Source organism: Pan troglodytes, chromosome 5 (genome assembly GCF_028858775.2).
Source record: "Pan troglodytes isolate AG18354 chromosome 5, NHGRI_mPanTro3-v2.0_pri, whole genome shotgun sequence".
Taxonomy (NCBI): Eukaryota; Metazoa; Chordata; class Mammalia; order Primates; family Hominidae; genus Pan; species Pan troglodytes.
This window is the reverse complement of record NC_072403.2, coordinates 58,219,720-58,237,432: the sequence shown is the minus strand read 5'-3', so window position 1 is coordinate 58,237,432 and position 17,713 is coordinate 58,219,720. Positions and strand designations below refer to the sequence as shown.

Here is a 17,713-nt window from a genome sequence, read left to right as displayed (position 1 = left end):
AAAAATAAAAATAAAGTAAAATACACATAACATAAAATTTACCATCTTACCATTTTAAGTGTACAGTTCAGTAGTGTTAAATCAATTCACAGTGTTGTGCAACCGATCTCCAGAACTCTTTTCATCTTGCAAAACTGAAACTCTGTATCCATTAAACAACTCCCCACTGCTCCCTCTTCCCAATCCCCTGGCAACCACCATTCTACTTTCCGTCTCTATGAATTCAGAGAACACTACTCTAGGTCCGTTATATAAGTGGAATCATACAGTGCTTTCCTTTTGTGACTGGCTTATTTTGCTTAGCATAATATCCCCAAGGGTCATCCATGTCATAGCATGTGCCAGAATTTCCTTTTTTTTTTTTTTTTTTTTTTTTTTTGATAAAGAGTCTTGCTTTGTCACTCAGGCTGGAGTGCAGTGGCACAATCTTGGCTCACTGCAATCTCTGCCTCCCGCGTGCAAGCAATTCTCCTGTCTCAGCTTCCCGAGTAGCTGGGACTACAGGCGCCCACCACCATGCCTGGCTAATTTTTGTATTTTTAGTAGAGAGGAGTTTCACCATATCAGTTAGGTTGGTCTCGAACTCCTGACCTCAGGTGATCCACCCACCTCAGCCTCCCAAAGTGCTGGGATTACAGGTTTAAGCCACCATGCCTGGTCAATTTTCTTCCCCCTCTTTTTTTTAGACAGAATCTTGCTCTGTCGCCCAGGCTGGAGTGCAGAGGCCCAATCTCGGCTCACTGCAACCTCCACCTCCCAGGTTCAAGTGATTCTCCTGCCTCAGCCTCCCAAGTAGCTGGGATTTCAGGCATGCACCACCACACCCGGCTAATTTTTGTATTTTTAGTAGAGACAGGGTTTCATCATGTTGGTCAGGCTGGTCTTGAACTCCTGACCTCATGATCCGCCCGCCTCGGCCTCCCAAAGTGCTGGGATTACAGGCCTCAGCCACCGCGCCTGGCCAATTTTCTTCCTTTTTAAGGTTGAATAATATTCCACAAAATTTTGTTATATCTGGAATGGGGTATATTTGATGCCCACTTGATAACTCTGCTTAGCTGTAACAAAGATACCTCAAATGAACACTACCAAAAGAGAATCAAGCTTCTTCCACTAACCCTACTTCTGTCCTGTGCTTCTTGTTCCTATCTCAGTAAATGGCTGCACCCAGGTGCTCAAGCCAGAAACCAGAGATATAGCATTTCTTCTTCACTGTTACTGTTCTTTATCCAGTTGCCAGTGATAATTACTAAAATGACTTACATATATTGAGCACTTACTCTCTACTACACATGGTTCTAAGGTCATTGCATGTGACTTAAATAAATAAAACATTTATTCCTCTCAACTCTATGAAATGGAATCTACTATTTTTAGCTACTGTACAGATGAGGAAACAGGTGAAGTCCCTTGCCCAAAATCCAGACAGGAAGTGGTGGAGCCAGAATCTGTGCCCAGGTAGTCTGGCTCCAGAGCCCGCGCCCTAAACTTTTATGCTATTCAGGAAATGCTTTCTGTTTCAACCTCGTTTATTGGAAATCATTCTACCAATGTATTAGTCCACTTTCCTAAATGTGTAAGTGAACATAATTTTGTCCAGGTCCTTTATCTCTTTCCATATAAAGTTTGGCTAATAGAGATACCAATGCAAAGAAGATAGGACTGTGTCTATGGTAAGCCTAGGAAGTTTTGGTTAAGAGCAAAACTTAAAGGGGAAGTTAAGTTTCCCCTTTAAGTTTTGCTCTTAACCAAAACTAAGTTTCCCCTTTAAGTTTTGCTCTTAAACAAAACTTCCTAGGCTTTTGGGAAGTTGCTTCTTAAACAATTCCCAAGGATGTTCCCCCTGCGAAATTGCTCTTAAACAAAAGTCCTAATAGCATTTGATTTTCCTGTGTTTTGATATTTTTTTCTCTAAAGTGGAATATGTCAGCAAGTCAGTTTACTTGAAGACTGTGATTAATCAAAGCTATAATGTAGCAGATACAGTTATTAATATCAACAAGCTACATCAATCATAAACACCATTAAAAAACTTAAAACTTTCCTTCTTTGAGGTTGCATTGATCTTGGAGGCAAAGTGGGCTGGAAAGCAGACAGCCCAAGCCTGAGTCCTATCAGATTAAATGAATCACATACTTAAAATAAACCACAATCCTTCTGGTACCAGTAATGCCGTCAACTGAAAAGAATAATAAAGGCCAACTACTTAAGATTTCTGAATTAAATTTGAAAAAAAATGAATGCAATTACAAGGAGTAAGATGAATGCAGGTCGAGAAAGTGTCACCTTTCCATTTTAAGCTTATTCAGTGTCTAACAGCCAGTATTATATAAGTTTACCATCGAGTTAACATTAAAATACGATGCATTTTAAAGCAAAAGTGTGCCTTTTGAAGTCCCTAAGGTGCCTTTAGAAAACAGAGGATACAGTACCAGCAAAAAGCTATTTGGGCAAGTCCATAGATCACATGGGCTGGGAAGAGACAAGCACTCAATGTTACCAGAAATTCAAGGTCAGCACTTGCAGTTTCATTTCCATCACCCCAGCACTCCCTTTGACAAAGGATTATAGTATCTACTGAAAAGTTGCATTCATTCCCAACTTGCTATTTCAGCCTCACCCACCACTCATCCCTCCAGAGAATTCACTTACTTTCGCATTCCCAAATAACAAGCAAATGAAGATTTGGGGGGCCTCTTTTTATATGACATCCAAAAAGATGCAGTAAGCCAGAACAACAGTAAGCCAGAAGTGATTTCAGCTTAAGTATGATTTTTACATACGCATCACTAGATAAAAGTATACAATTAATGGGGTAGGGGTAAGCTCTAAATCTTATCTAATTTTTAGAAAATACTTTAAAAATACTTGGCTAATCTAATATTTTGTCTAACCTATATGGGTTTTCCTTCCTGCTTTTCCTCACCCCATACCCAATATTCAGTTGAGACTTCCAAAATGGAAAAGTATCTCTGCCTGTCCTTGCTCTGAAATCAGAGCATTCCAAAATGAACCTCAGTTTGTCTTTTCCTTGCAAAAGAATGTACTGTTGATTAAAACAAGAGAAAACCACACCAGTGCATACACAGTCTGATCTTAACCACCCAGAAAGCAGCCTGGCATCCTCTGTCAAGCCTCTTAGAGACAGGCAGGCCTGGAGCAGCCCACACAGCTTCTGCCTGCATAGCCTACCAGCTCGCAATGATTTTGGTGACTACGGACTGGCCTAAGCCATTACTGCTGTCCAATACATTGTCTAAAATATGGTCATGAACACTTAAAACCTCACCAAGGAAGTCTTGATGCTTCATACGCATTATCTTAATACTCTCCAAATTTCTTCAAAAGTAAAGAGAACTACTATGTGACAGCAAGTTAGTTATAACCAGGCACTAAGTTTTTTGCTTTCCCATCTCATTAAACTATACATAATCTAGATTCAGTTTAATACAACTGCTATACCAGAGTAGGAACAGGACAGGCTCTGGGTTTCAATTCCTTTTCTTCCCCTTCAGCACTGCATTAGCATTTTTCTTCCTTAAGAATGATTTGATTTAGTCTTACTGACAAACCACTGAAGGACCTACTATAAGTTGCAAAGGGAGACTTGCAACTTCCAAATCTTCCATGAACCATCAGTGTTTAAAGCATCCCAGCCAGGCATGGTGGCTCATACCTGTAATCCTAGTGCTTTGGAAGGCCAAGGCAGTAGGATCACTTGAGCCCAGGAGCTCAAGACCAGCTTGGGCAACACAGACCCTGTCTCTACAAAAGAATAAATAAATAAATACATAAAAATTAGCCAGGAGTGGTGCCATGCACCTGTAGTCCCAAGTACTTGGGAGGCTGAGGAGGGAGGATCACTTGAGCCCAGGAGGGGAGGCTGTAGTAAGCTATGATCAGATCACACCATTGCACTCCAACCTAGGTGACAGAGTGAGACCCTGCATCTTAAAAAAAATAATAATAATCAAAAAAAATTTTGCTTTCTCTTCTGTTTTCCAGAGAGGGTTTGGCATCTATGTGGTAATGTCAATGAATGAGGAGATCTGCTCCCTAGCTGTTAGGGACCTAATATGACCACAGGCTAAAAAGCTCACTGAATTTTAGTGCAGGAAGGGCTTTATAGACTACTTATTTAGGAGATGGCAAATAGATTTCACTTGTCATGCCAACCTCTATTGCTTGGTAATGGCTTCCTGAAATCTTGTGTTGAGCGGCATTCCAGGCCTGGACTGGAGTTTAGAGGGCAAGGTGTTATGGATTTACAATGTCTGCCACAAGCTCTTGAGGGAGGTGGGGCTCAGGAGGGAACAGTGGCACAGAGCCATATATTTGCCACCCCTGAGCCGACTCTACTATAGACAACTAAGTGACTTGTCGTCTACTGTTTTTCCCACTAAACGTTTTTAAAAAGTAGTGATCATATCAATAAAAAACTATTTCAAAATATTTGCAATAACATATCTTTAAATAAAATACATTGTCCCTGAAAATGTATTTCCCTCATTATCTCTAATAGAGATACTATTATATTAATATAATATTAATATAATTATTATCTCTAATAATAATGAGGTCCTCCTTGGCATGTCCCATAGAGAGCCAAAGGTGGAATTTGTAGGCTTTTCTTTAATTGCATCCTGACAACTACCATCTTCTAGAACTCCATGAGTAAGATGGTTAAAAAAGAGCTAGGAAGTTCTCCAGCAGTTATATGGCTTCTGTGATGGGACAGGACAGGTAAGGGGGAAGAAAAGGAAACAGAGGTTTAGGAATCAAGCAAATACCTATAGGCTCATACCTATAATCCCAGCACTTTATGAGGCCAAGGCAGGAGAATCGCTTGAGCCCAGGAGTTCAAGACCAACCTGGGCACCAACACAGCAAGACCCTGCAAAAAATTAGCTGGGCATGGTGGTATGTGACTGTAATCCTACCTAATAACAAGGCTGAAACAAGAGGATCACTTGAGCCCAGGTGCTCAAGGTCACAGTGAGCTATGATTACACCACTGTACTTACAGCCTGGGCAACAGAGTAAGACCCTGTCGAAAGAAGAAATGAAAGAAACGAAACAAAACGAAAAGAGGGAGGGAAGGAGGAGGAAAGAAGCAAGTAAATATCAGTGCAGTGATCCCAATGACAAAGGAAACTATTAAGCAGGAAAGTCAATGTGATGTTTTGATAGGAAAAATGGAGAACCAGTTTCTTGAACTTGACTAGTGTATTAGCCCATTCTCTCATTGCTATAAAGAAATACTGGACACTGGGTAATTTACAAAGCAAAGAGGTTTAATTGGCCACGGTTCTGCAGGCTGTACAGGAAGCATGATGCTGGCATCTGCCCACTTTCTGGGGAGGCCTCAGGAAGGTTACAATCATGGCAGAAGGCAAAGTGGGAGCAAGTACTTCACAATGCTGGAACAGGAGTAAGAGAGGGAGTGGGGAGGTGTCACATACTTTTAGACAACCAGATCTCATGAGAACCATCAGGATGACAACTTCAATGGGGATGATGTGAAGCCATGAGAAACTGCCCCCATGATCTAGTCACCATGCCCCGCTTCCAACACTGGGGATTACAACTGAACATGAGATTTGGGTGGAGACACAGATCTAAACCATATCAACTAGCAAAGCTATCTTGATCAATTAGTCAATACGATTTATTTACTTGCTGTCTGCTCTGTTCTTAATGCTGTTATGGACCAAGTGGACACATCTGAGGCAAAAAAAAAAAAAAAAAAAAAAAAAAACAGATCCTTTTGTAGCCAGCTTATCCAATCTCTCCCTCTACCCTAAGGCAATCTTGGACACCCAGGCCAGGTCAGATCTCTGGAAAGGCAGAATCAGCCTCCCAGTACCTACTCAGTGTTGGCAGCCAACTGGCTCCCAGGTGAGGAGAACATTTCTGGCAGTAAAAGCAGTACACAGCAGGCAAGAGACCCTAAGAAAAAGCAAGGGAGAGGAGAGAGGCATGTGATTCCGGAGACAAATAAACACAATTAGCTGTGCTAGAAACAAACTGAAAAGACTCAGTGGGACGGCTGATTCCTTCCGCCAAGAGAAAACCAAAGGAGAATTCATTTAAAGGAAACCTTTTAGTTCCCTTGGCAGCTATGGCCCAATGACAGTCATATTTTCTATTAAGTCCTTTTCATTGTGGATTTCTCCAAGATTTAAAACACTATCACAAGAAGGGTTTGACTGCTTTATCAGTTTTGCTGCCCTAATAGAATCCATTAATATTTCAGGCTGGTCCTTTCTTTCTTTCAGACGGGCCTTTCACAGCTATTCTGTCCCTGTGTACCTAAATGAACCCAATTTGCAGCAATGGGAAAATGGTTGAATTCGTAGAAATCAACAGTCATGTCCGTGGGAGTTTGTTAATCCCAGGATCCAATTCTGTAATGCAAGGATTAGCTACAACAGTGGGGTCTGGTAGCAACCATGTAGCATGGCAGTAAACAAGATGGGCTTTGGAGTTAGGCAACTTGGATTTGAATCCTGACTCCGTCAGTTACAAGTTGGGTGACCACGGGCAAGTAATTTAAACTCCTTGTGTCTCAGAGCCTTCATCTGTCAAATAGGGATATAGTGATATCTAACAGTGTTATTGTGAAGTTTAAAGAATTATAATAAAAGGGTCCTTACCTTTTGGAAACACATTTTAGAATGTTCACAAATAATATGATGTCTGGGATTTGCTTTAAAATAATCTGAAGATATATATTATATATATATATGGAGTTGGCCATGAGCTAATAATTACTGAAATTGGTTGATGGGCACATGGGGATTTATTATACCATATTGTCTACCTCTGCCTGTTTGAAATTTCAATAACAGAAAGTTTAAGAGAGAGAGAGAAAGAAAGAAAGAGAGAAATACATGTAAAACTCTTAGCACACATGTGCTCATTAAATGTAATCTGTTGTAGATCAGAGGTTTTGAGGGCATTGTTTCCAGGTCACAGAGGTGCCAAGAGACCAGCCTGCCTCTCTAGAAACATGGGTGGGTTCTGGGGCCAACATGAGGGAGTTAAACACATGGAGAACTTCACTGTCACTCTAGATCATCCACTACTGCCCAACCTTTTCACTATCAGTAACAATAAGTTGATCATTATTGGTTCTCTATGCTTTGGAAGTTTACTAAATCTCACATCCTTCCAATATTCATTACCTAGATCTTTTACAGATATACAGAATCAGAGTTCCGAGTCAGCTTTAGTTGAGCTGGTGGTGGCTCCAAACTGAGCTACTGTCATTTCCAGCCAAAAGCTAAGCATTTCCAAGTTTTAATGGCTCGTGCAGCTGCTTGACAGACATGTATGTGGTTTCACAGGCATACAAAATAGTGAAAAAATGTTCAATGCACTCCATGCCTCCAGTGGGTTCAGGAAACCACTTACATCAATTCAGAGCCAGCCCCAGAAATTCCCAGCTTCTAGGATTTCTTAGATAGAGTGATGAGCTGGACAGACAGGGAACTCCACCCTGGAGTAATGCCAAGCTAGATATGCACTCCAAGGAATCCCTTAATTAAACCAGCATTTCCAAACACGATTTCATGCCCCCTCACAAACAAGGAATCTGCCATCTTTGCTCTGACACTAACTTTAAGAGCCCTTGCACTAGCCACTTCATCTCTGTTTCATTTGTACTGGGATATCTCCCTCCTAAGGTTGTTGCAGGGACCAAAGGTAATGCAAGTAAAGTACATTGCACAATGCCTGGCACACAGTGATTGCTCAATACATGGTAGCTATTTTGTCTTTGTATGTTTTTACATATGCATGGATGTATTATTACCTCCTTTGGAATTTGGTTAATATTTAGACCCAATGGTTCTCCAGGCCATGAGATGTATCACAGCCACATAATTATAAAGAGTTTAATATTTTCTTTTTCATTTTGATGCAGCTGTGTTCAATCTTCTTTTCCAGAGATGGATGTATGGATCACTGTGTTATTGTCAACAGTACCTGTGTGTCCTCTCCTATGCAATTCATGCTTCTTCTGTAATAGAAGAATTCTTCTATTCATGCTTCTTTTATAGAAAGTAAAAAGGAGAAAAAAAGTGCTCCAATTCAAGTCTAGCAAGACCACTGTTATTACTATTATGAAATACTTGCTGAATGTCCACTGTATATATATTGTTGAGAGGGTCAATGGACAAGATGAGCATATAATAAAGCTGGAACTCCATTAGCAAAGACTTCAGTGGTCTTTGGCTTCTCTAGGGAAGCTAAAAGCGAGCTAATCTAAAATTTTACCCTTACCTTACCCTTACCTAAAACTGGCACTCTCTTTCCCCTTATCCTGATTTATTTTTCCTCATAGCATTTTTCACTACCTAAAATCATACATTTCCTGATTTACTTGTTTATTGTTTGTCTCCCCCAAGAGAATATATGTTGCATGAAGGCAGGGACCTTGTTCATCTCTGTATCTCCTGTACCTAGAACTCTGCCAACCAAGCATATAGTAAAGTAGACCCTTGAAAAATATTTTTCAATGAGTGATTTAATTTTTTCCTTTCTGCAAACACCCAATTGCAAAAGGGAATCTAGATCTGAGGTCCTGCTCTATGTATTCCTTATGTAGCTGACCACTGCAATCCAATGCAGAAGATAGGGAGTAAACACACACACACACACATACATGTGAAGTGGTGCCAAGTGATATGAAGAAAAATGAAGCCAAATAAAGTGATTTCCTCAGGGCCTTACATACCATATACTATTCTGATTTTTGCCTCTGTGCCATTGCAGAAGCTTTGTCTCCCATCATAAATGTCCCCCTCTTTGGATATTATTCTTCTTTCAAGATCTCACTCAGGTTGTTTCTCCTGAATTACACTCAAACTGTAAGAGCTCCCATTGACTTTACCCTGTCTCACACTGAGGGGTACTGCACCTACTACCAGTGCCTCAGAGTCTTACACACAATTATAAACGTTCTAAAGTTTTCTCCTTCATGGAAAAAAAAAAAGCAGACACTCCAAATGTATTAGGCTCCTTAAGCACAAAAAGACGTGCTTTACGCTTCTCTTACATCTCTCAAGGAATCTAGCAGTGTTGGGTACTTATTAAGTGGCCAAAAATATCCCTGTAAATGAACTGACAGATTTCCTATTTGAACCCCACCTCTGCCGCTCTGGCCTTATTTCATTTATGCCCCAACAACATCTATTGCCTTTTTCTCCCTCTCCCTCCCAAGTGTCCGAGTTAGACTGATTCTTGAGACCTACAAAAATCTAAGATATTTACATCCCAGATGAGACAAAGACATTGTCTGAGACCCTCAGACCAGCAGCTTCTCAGAAGGTGGCAATAGTTCCAGAGATATAAGTCATAAACAAGTCATTATTCAGTATGTTTTAAAGAGGAAAAAAAAAAAAAAACCCATGCAATCCAAGAAATACCTTTAGCACTTCATGAATTAACATGAACCTCTTCATCAAACCAAGATTTGCGGAATCAGTTTCTACTTTCTTGAAATGCCACCTGGTTTCAATGACATTCTTGAACCTATCTGGGTAACATTTTAGCACTGCAGGCAATTGAGTATTAGCCCATGAAACTAATTCCACTTTCTAAAGTACTCAAGGTCTCTGACAACTCAAGGGAATAATAGTAATGACTTTATCTTGCTTAAGTGCAGGAATAAAAAAGCTAAGATGGGATTTCTGGAATGAATTCACCATGGAAAATATAAATTTTCTATTTGAGAGCCATTAAACTCCATCACTGACTATATACTATCTGCTCTTCCATATTTTATACAGATTTACCAAATTCTCTTTATAGTTTTCACCAACAGTCATTTCTCCCAAAATTATGATCCATAGACATTATTCAGCAGAGTATGTATATTTTATTTCCATCTTCGCCTGGTTTGGTAGCTCACCTCCAGTTTCCTGACTACGGATTTATTTTGAACCTTTTGGTATTCTCTTGGAGTCAAAAGAGCAGGTGTTAAGGACAGGGCAAATACAGAGTTTCACAATATTGTTGGAAAGTACTCAATTCTCTATTCTTTGAGAATAGAGATTTTTTTCTTCTTCTTTGCTCCTTTTAATCTTGGACCTGAAAAGGATAAATGTCACCACCTCTACTGTTAGCTGTGTCTCAAAATCAACAAAAAGCTCTTAAATCAATAACCCTAGCTCTGGTCTTTCTCAAATTCTTACAGCCCTAGGAACTGAGGGTTGATTAAAGTCAGGAACCAGGTCACCCTGGAATGAGAGGTGAACCAGCCTTGGGTCTTCCCTAGGTGTACTTGTCTTGAAATTTTGAAGTCACCTATTACCTCCATTGTATATTAACATTTATCATAATTATTTGCTCATTCAACAAATATTGCTCTGATATGGTATTGAATATTCCTCACATAGGAAAATATGAACAGTTTATTTGCCACCCAGATGGTTTGGAAGCCTATACCCTCCAAGACATTGAGAAAAGAAAAATCTTTCTCTCAGGAGAGAGAATGAGTGCCAAGCAATGGGAGAAGCCCCTTAAAAAACCATCAGATCTCGAGAGAACTCACTCACTATCATGAGAACAGCATGGGGAAAACTGCCCCCATGATTTAATTATTTCCACCTGGTCCCGCCCTTGACACGTGGGGATTATACAATTCAAGGTGAGATTTGGGTGGGAGACACAGATCTAAACCATATCACTCTTCATCTGTTAAAAAAAAAAATCAGTATATTTGCTCTTTATGCCTCATGGGATGGTAGCAAAAGTCATATTTGAGAAGATATATAAAACTACTTTGAAAACTGTCCAGCAGATGTGCACACAGAAATATTGAATGAGGTAAATTTATCAATATTAATTAAACACCTCTAAGGTTCTAAAACAATGTTTTTCAAACTTTGACCACAACCAATTAGAAGCCAACATATACCCAAGACTAAACAAAAGTTTAACAACACTTACGTTACTTAGATATTTTTAATTCCCTTTTCTTCTTTTTTTTTTAAATACAAGTCATGCATTTCACACGGCAGTGGTCCTTGACCCTCAACTCACACCCAAGAATTAAAAAAATCTGATACCCAGGTGCTACTCACCTTGACTCACAAACAATGGTCTGGGGTGGGGCTAGGGCATCAATATTCTTGGACAACCCCAGGTGATTCTATCCTATAGCCAGGACTGAGAACCACAGTACCAATGGTTTCTAGATCACAGCTAAGAAAACACTGTTACTTATTTACATCCTTATCTGCTAAACATTCTCTGTGCCCAGAATTTACTCCACTTGCCCCTGTTTGCTGAAGATCTGCTTGTTACTGAGTTGATTACTCACTCATGTGGCTCGTGTGTGTGTGTGTGTGCACGTCCCAAGTAGTTGGGACTACAGGCACGTGCCACCACACCTGGCTATTTTTTGTATATTTTGTAGAGATGGGGTCTTGCCATGTTGCCCAGGCTGGTCTTGAACTCCTGGGGCTCAAGCGATCTTCCCATCTCAGCTTCCCAAAGTGCTGGGATTACAGGCATGAACCACCATACCTGGCTAAAGAAAAGCAAAGGGGAGGGAAATGGCCAGACCTCCTCACCTGCTCACACAGCAAAGGAAACTCTCTGGTCATGTCTAGACAAGGGTCTGAGAAGAGCCTTCAGAAGCCTGGGAGATAATAAGTTCAATCAGAAGGAGCTTCCTGGCCTGGCTATCTCCCCCTTCCAAGTGTAGCCCACATGGAACAGAAAGCTCCTCCATCCTCATCTTTCCTCTACACAAGTCTGGGGGACTGTCCTGTTTGCTTGGTTGATCTGCAGAGTACACTTAGCTGTCTGGCAGAACCTAGGACAAAATGCAGAAGGTACCAGGGACGCTGGAGGCCCTACATCTGTGCCCCTGCCCTATCCTTGGGCACACAAATGAAAACAAGAAACCTGAATTCTTTCTGTACATAATAGGTTAAGAAACAAAAGCTGTGTCTGTTTAAAGCACAGTCTTTGGATTTTGACCTAGATCTACCAGTCATGATACTAAGAGTTGACACTTATTGCGATCCTTCTGTGTGCTAAGCATTTCATACACACTCTAACTCACATCTCTTCAGATATGCATCCTATGGATACTCAGATTAAGTAACACACCCAGGGTGGCACAGTTAAGAAATGGTGGTGTCAGGGTGCTAATGCAGGTTTATTTTTACTCCAAATCCCATGCTCTAGCCAAGGGCTTCTCAGCACTACTGATGTTTTGAACCAGATAACTGTTTGTTGTGCGGGGCTGTCCTGTGCATTTTAGGATGGTTAGCAGCATCTCTGGACTCCACTCATTAGATGCCAGTAACATCCCTCCCCCTCCAGGTATGACAATCAAAAATGTCTCCAAACATCACCAAATTTCACCCTCTGGGGGAAAGGGGCAAATTCACCACCCACTTCTCCCCATTAAGAATCACAGCTCCAGGCTGGGCACAGTGGTTCACGCCTGTAATCCCAGCACTTTGGGAGGCCAAGATGGGCAGATCACGAGGTCAGGAGTTCGAGACCAGCCTGACCAACATGGTGGTCAAAAATTACAAAAATACAAAAATTAGCTGGGTGTGGTGGTGCGCGCCTGCAATCCCAGCTACTCAGGAGGCTGAGGCAGGATAATTGCTTGAACCCAGGAGATGGAGGTTGCAGTGAGCCGAGATTGCGCCATTGCACTCCAGCCTGGGTGACAGAGGGAGACTTCATCTCAAAAAAAAAAGAATCATGGCTCCAGTCTAAGCCACAATGTATATTGTTTCCTGGTCCTTTACAAGTACATAAACCGCTACTCAGAAGACAGAGCAAGAACCAAACACAACATTCCAGGAAAGTTTCGTATAGCAATAATACCACCCCATCCTGCAGATATACTTTGTAATTCACTAATTATAGCTATTTTCTCCTTTTATGGCCTCTGAGTGCATATTGGGATCTAATTTTGAAAGAGTTAATCCACCTCAAAAATATGAACACTATTGAGAGATCCAACTATTTACCCTTCTTTGAGAAATTGAAGGAAAATATCATGTAGTAAAATTCATATGAATTCTTAGCTCCACAGGCCATTAGGAGAAGCTTTTGTTCCTGCATCATTGTAAGAAAGCACATGATGTGAATGAACTTCTGAAGGGCAAAGCCTGTGTCTCAAGCCTCTCCATCTCCAGCACTTGCTTGCCTAGAACAGAGAATTCTCACTAAATGGTCAACATTTCATGAAACATTAACTATTTCATAGCAGCCCCTAATCATCTGATTAAAATTAAGATGAAACTTTCCCATCTATCTAATATATGTACATATATATATAAAATAAAATTTATAAACTTGAAAAAAACTAGTGTTGACATTTACAGAAGAGCTGAGATTTCAGTGCCAGGCTATTCTTCCCTATTGTTTAAAAAACACAGCAGAGCAAAACTCACATTTGGAATGAAGGGAATGTTTACCAGAATCGTCTCTTTCAATACGTGCCAAGAGAACTGTAGCTGTTTCGTTAGAATAATATTTTCATTGGATGAAGGGAAAAAAATTAGAGAAGAGGCTTTTAAACTTTTTTCTTTCAGATTTGCCTTACCACACCAAACTGTTATACATAATATACAATCATAACAGGAATGCTCATTAAAAAAAAAAAAATCTGAATTCAAAGTAACTGGGAGCACTGACTCCACTTATTTGGAGTCTGTATTTCCTCGTTTCTGAATAAATAAAAAACAACTAATTGTGGTTGCTTTTCAGGTTACCCTTTAAAAACTCTTAAAAGACCAGGAGGGCAAAAACCAAAATGTTCTATTTGTAGTTAGTTGCAAAACCTAACTGAAGGGAATATCATTACCTGGGAAATGATAAATTTCCACATGGCTTCAAAGGAATTTTAACATAAGACTATCAATAAATAATATTCCTAACAAGAATAAGTAGACTCTGTTGAGCACTCATGATGTGTCCGGCACCGAACTCAAGTGTTCTACATGCATCAACGTTATTTCATCTTCATCACAGCCCCATGAGGTACATACTCATTAATATCTTCATTTTAAGAAAACTGAGGCCAAAAGAGATGAAACAACTTGCCCCAAACCACAGCTAGATCAAGATTCAAGCTGTGGCTGTATGAAGCTTTATGCAACACAACCTGAAAAAAAAATGCGGATTTTAAAAAGGGATATGTTCAGTACATTTTTTACTGTGTGCCATGAAATCCCAAAGTTGAAATGAATGTTCAGAAATCATTCTCTTCCCTTTACTTCTGTGGATCCTTTCACATCAAAAATCAAGCACCAGGCATTACCTACAGCTGGGGCAAATGGCTTTCTGGGTACCTTTTTTTTTTTGGTGAGACAACGAGTCTTTTGTATTTTTGTTTTGCTTTCTGTAAAAATCCACAATGACAGAGACTGCCTAGTAACAAGTATCAGGAGGGGCAAAGAAAGGCTTACTTTTTCTAGCCCAATATGCCATAAGCTATAACAATAAAGTGACAGGACCAATTACTTTACATACATACCAGAGCATAAACACCAAAATGAAGGTTGTGCTTCAAAGTAGTTAAGTTTTTGAGGAGTTAAATGTTGTACTCAAAATTTCCACTGTGGAGATGATGGGAGCCCCTAACCCCGGTGTTGTTCAGGGACCAACTGTAATTCCTTCCAATCCTAAATACATACTCCATGCCATTACTAAATGCCCCTTTTAGAACTGCCAGTCTTTCAAGAGAATTTTCATTACTTTAATGAGCATACTTATTGACAACCTCGATTCCCCACCTCGGAAGCCCAAGTTGGCCCCGCACAGTGCCTGGCTGTTTCCCAGCTGAGGAAGGTTTGCCATCACTGAGGCAATCAGGAAATGTGTTGCAAACTCGGAAGGCAACTCCAAAGCAGGAGCTCCAAAATTATTCTCAGTAGTGACAGCATCACTAGAATTAGTACACAGCTTGCCAAGAGCAGGCTTTTGAAGGGGAGAAATACTGATTTGAATGTATAAATACTGGCATATTTATTTTAACATTTGGATAAAGAATTGGAAGCATCAGCAAGTGTTACGTCCAAGTGAATACACTGCTGCAGGAATGATAGTGCAGATTTTGATGCAAGGTCCTGACCACTCAATAAGGTATACACACACCCTTAATGCAAACATGCTTATCCTGAAATGATTCTTGTAAAATGAATAAATCGCTTTCTATCCTGTTAACTTGCATAATTATTAAAGATTTCCTTTTCATGAATTAAAAACAGACCCAACAAATGCTAGTTGCCAAAATAATCCTTGTTTATCCAATGAAGCTCAAATCTCAGTGTGTGTCAGAAGATGGACCTATATGCACCAGAAGGAAATCTGGTGCATACACACACCCGCAAAAAAAAAAAAAAAAAAAAAAAAAAAAAAAAATATATATATATATATATATATATATATATATATATATATATATATCTTTCAATGGATATATCCACTTAATAAGATTCCTCTACTCTGGGTCTTCCAGAATTGGTTGTTACGCCAAATAACTGAAATAATTACCATACATAATTAACAATACAAGATGGGTTAATGTAAGATAGTCAACATTTAACTAATAATTGAAGGACACGCACCCAAGGACAAACAGCAGAAATAAAAAACAAAAACAAAAACAAAAACAAAGCCATGCCTTGGTCCTTTGTTTTTAGATACACACTTGGATACTCATCCACTGAGGTCCTAAGCAGGCTGGCTCCCTTCCAGTTGACCTGGTCAAGGGTGCAGCAGTTCAGGGCTGGGTACACGTTGTGGATAACCTTAACAGGGCAGTCAAGGGCAGTATACCTTCCATGCAGGCAACTCCTATTAACTTCAGTAACAGGAGTCTTCACTGACAAGCAAATACTCCCAAACTGTACAATACTCTCATGTTTAACTCGACTGGAATGCAGTGCGTTTGTGGACATTGTTTGGTGTGTTTATTTGTTGTGGATTTTCCTCGTTTTTACCCAGAAACAGCTTCTCAGAGTACTGGAACAAGTAGTACACACGTGGGTCTAAAAATCACACATACAGTGTATTGTATGAGTTATCCCTAAGGCGCACACACACGGGTAGGTATTACCTGTACATTTGAAATCTCACTCCATAACTAATTTTTTTAGCCCAGGCTCTTCTCATTGGGTTCCTGGACAAAATCATTTCTAACCCAGCTAAGAAATATGGAATGCAACTTAGGTCAAGACAATGAGCCTGCCAAGGCTCCTGGACTTCCCACTAGTCTGCCAGTGCCTGGAGCATCCACAGCTGCACAGGAAGCTGCGGTGCCCGGCTACCTCCAGGTCCCCGCACCGGGTCGGCGAGGTGCAGCAGCCCCCAAACCCAGGCTCCGAATATTCCCCAAGCGCGCTGAGTGCGAGGTCCCCACCCGCCCCCGTCTGGGGATGCCCGGTCTTGCTCCCTGGACTAGATTCCCTCTCGAGTTGTCTACGACCCTGTTCCACCGAGGGCGCTGCGTTCCCATAGCCTAGACAGACGTTCCCAGCGTTCCAGCCCCACCAGCCACCTCCGACACCCCACCGCGGCGTTCCCATCCAGCCAAGCCCCAGCATCCGCCCATTAGCCAGCTGCCGGCGGTTCTCATCACAACTCCGCTCCTCGCGCCCACCCTCTCAGAGAAGCCCCCTCCATCTTTCCCGGGCGAAAGCACATGCCTAGACCCACCCTACTCTTTCTGGGGTTCCCCTACCTCGGGCTGCCCTTCCTCGGGCTCTCCCTACTGCCCCGGGCTTCCTCTACTCCGCACTCCCCTCCCAGGTTCCGTTCCCCTCCGCCCTGCGGAGGGCGCCCCAAAAATGCGGACAGGACGCCCCTCGTTCTGCCCTGTCGGACTCCCCCACGTCGCGGTCCTGAATCTCCCGCCCTCTGGGCTCAGCCTTCCCAACATCGCGGTCCCCACACCCCCGCCAGATCTCCAGGCTCGGGCTCCATGACTCCCCAGCATCATAGTCCTGGCCACCCCACTACAGCCGTTCAGAGCTCCAGGGCTCCCCAGCATCCTAACCCGTCGTCCCCCCTTCCGGGCTTGGATTCGGAGACTCAACATCGGGGCCCTAAACTCCGGCCCCTGGCCTCAGGTTCCCAACGCTGCGACTCTGGACCTCCCCTCTGAGCTCGGGGTGCGAGGACTCCCCAACGCCGCGATCCTGACGTCCCCGCCTCCCGAGCTCGGGCCCCGGGGCTCCCCGACCTCGCGGTCCCAATACCCAACTCGACCCGTTCCGCGCCTCCCGCGGCGGGACTCACCGGCAGGGGCGGCGGCCGAGCCCGTGCGCGTAGCCCAGCCCGGCCCAGCCCGCGCTCCCGCCTCGGGGTCCCGGCCACGAGCTTCCCGCGGGTGACTGTGACCGCGGCGGGCTCGGCTCGGGGGAGCGGCCGGGAGGAGGAGACCGCCGGGGGCGGGTGACGCCCGGCTCCGCCCCTTCCCGACCCGGGGGCGGGATGCGCAGACCCGCGCGCTCCGCTGCAACCCGCGCCGCTGCCGCCGCTGCGAGGAAGTTGACTGACGCCGCTTCCTTCCACCCAGGACGCAGACCCTCGCAGTCCCTGGTAGCTGCAAAAAATCCGGAGGGTTTGAGACAGAGACGCCTTAACCGCCCTCCTATTCTTTCCAAGAATTCACCTCCCAGGGGGCCATTTCCGAAGTCCCTCGGGAAGGGCGGAAAACAATAACAAA

General features: G+C 42.4%; 1 protein-coding gene across 1 annotated transcript in view; it reads right to left on the bottom strand.

Annotated features, from left to right (window-relative positions):
• The window catches only part of PAQR8 (progestin and adipoQ receptor family member 8), a 45,404-nt gene extending 27,945 nt beyond the window's left edge, over window positions 1-17,459 (bottom strand). The window contains exon 1 of the mRNA XM_001151943.7: window positions 17,284-17,459. The gene's annotated coding sequence lies outside the window, so the exon portion shown is untranslated. The remainder of the gene's footprint in view (window positions 1-17,283) is intronic.
• Window positions 17,460-17,713: the final 254 nt, after the last annotated feature.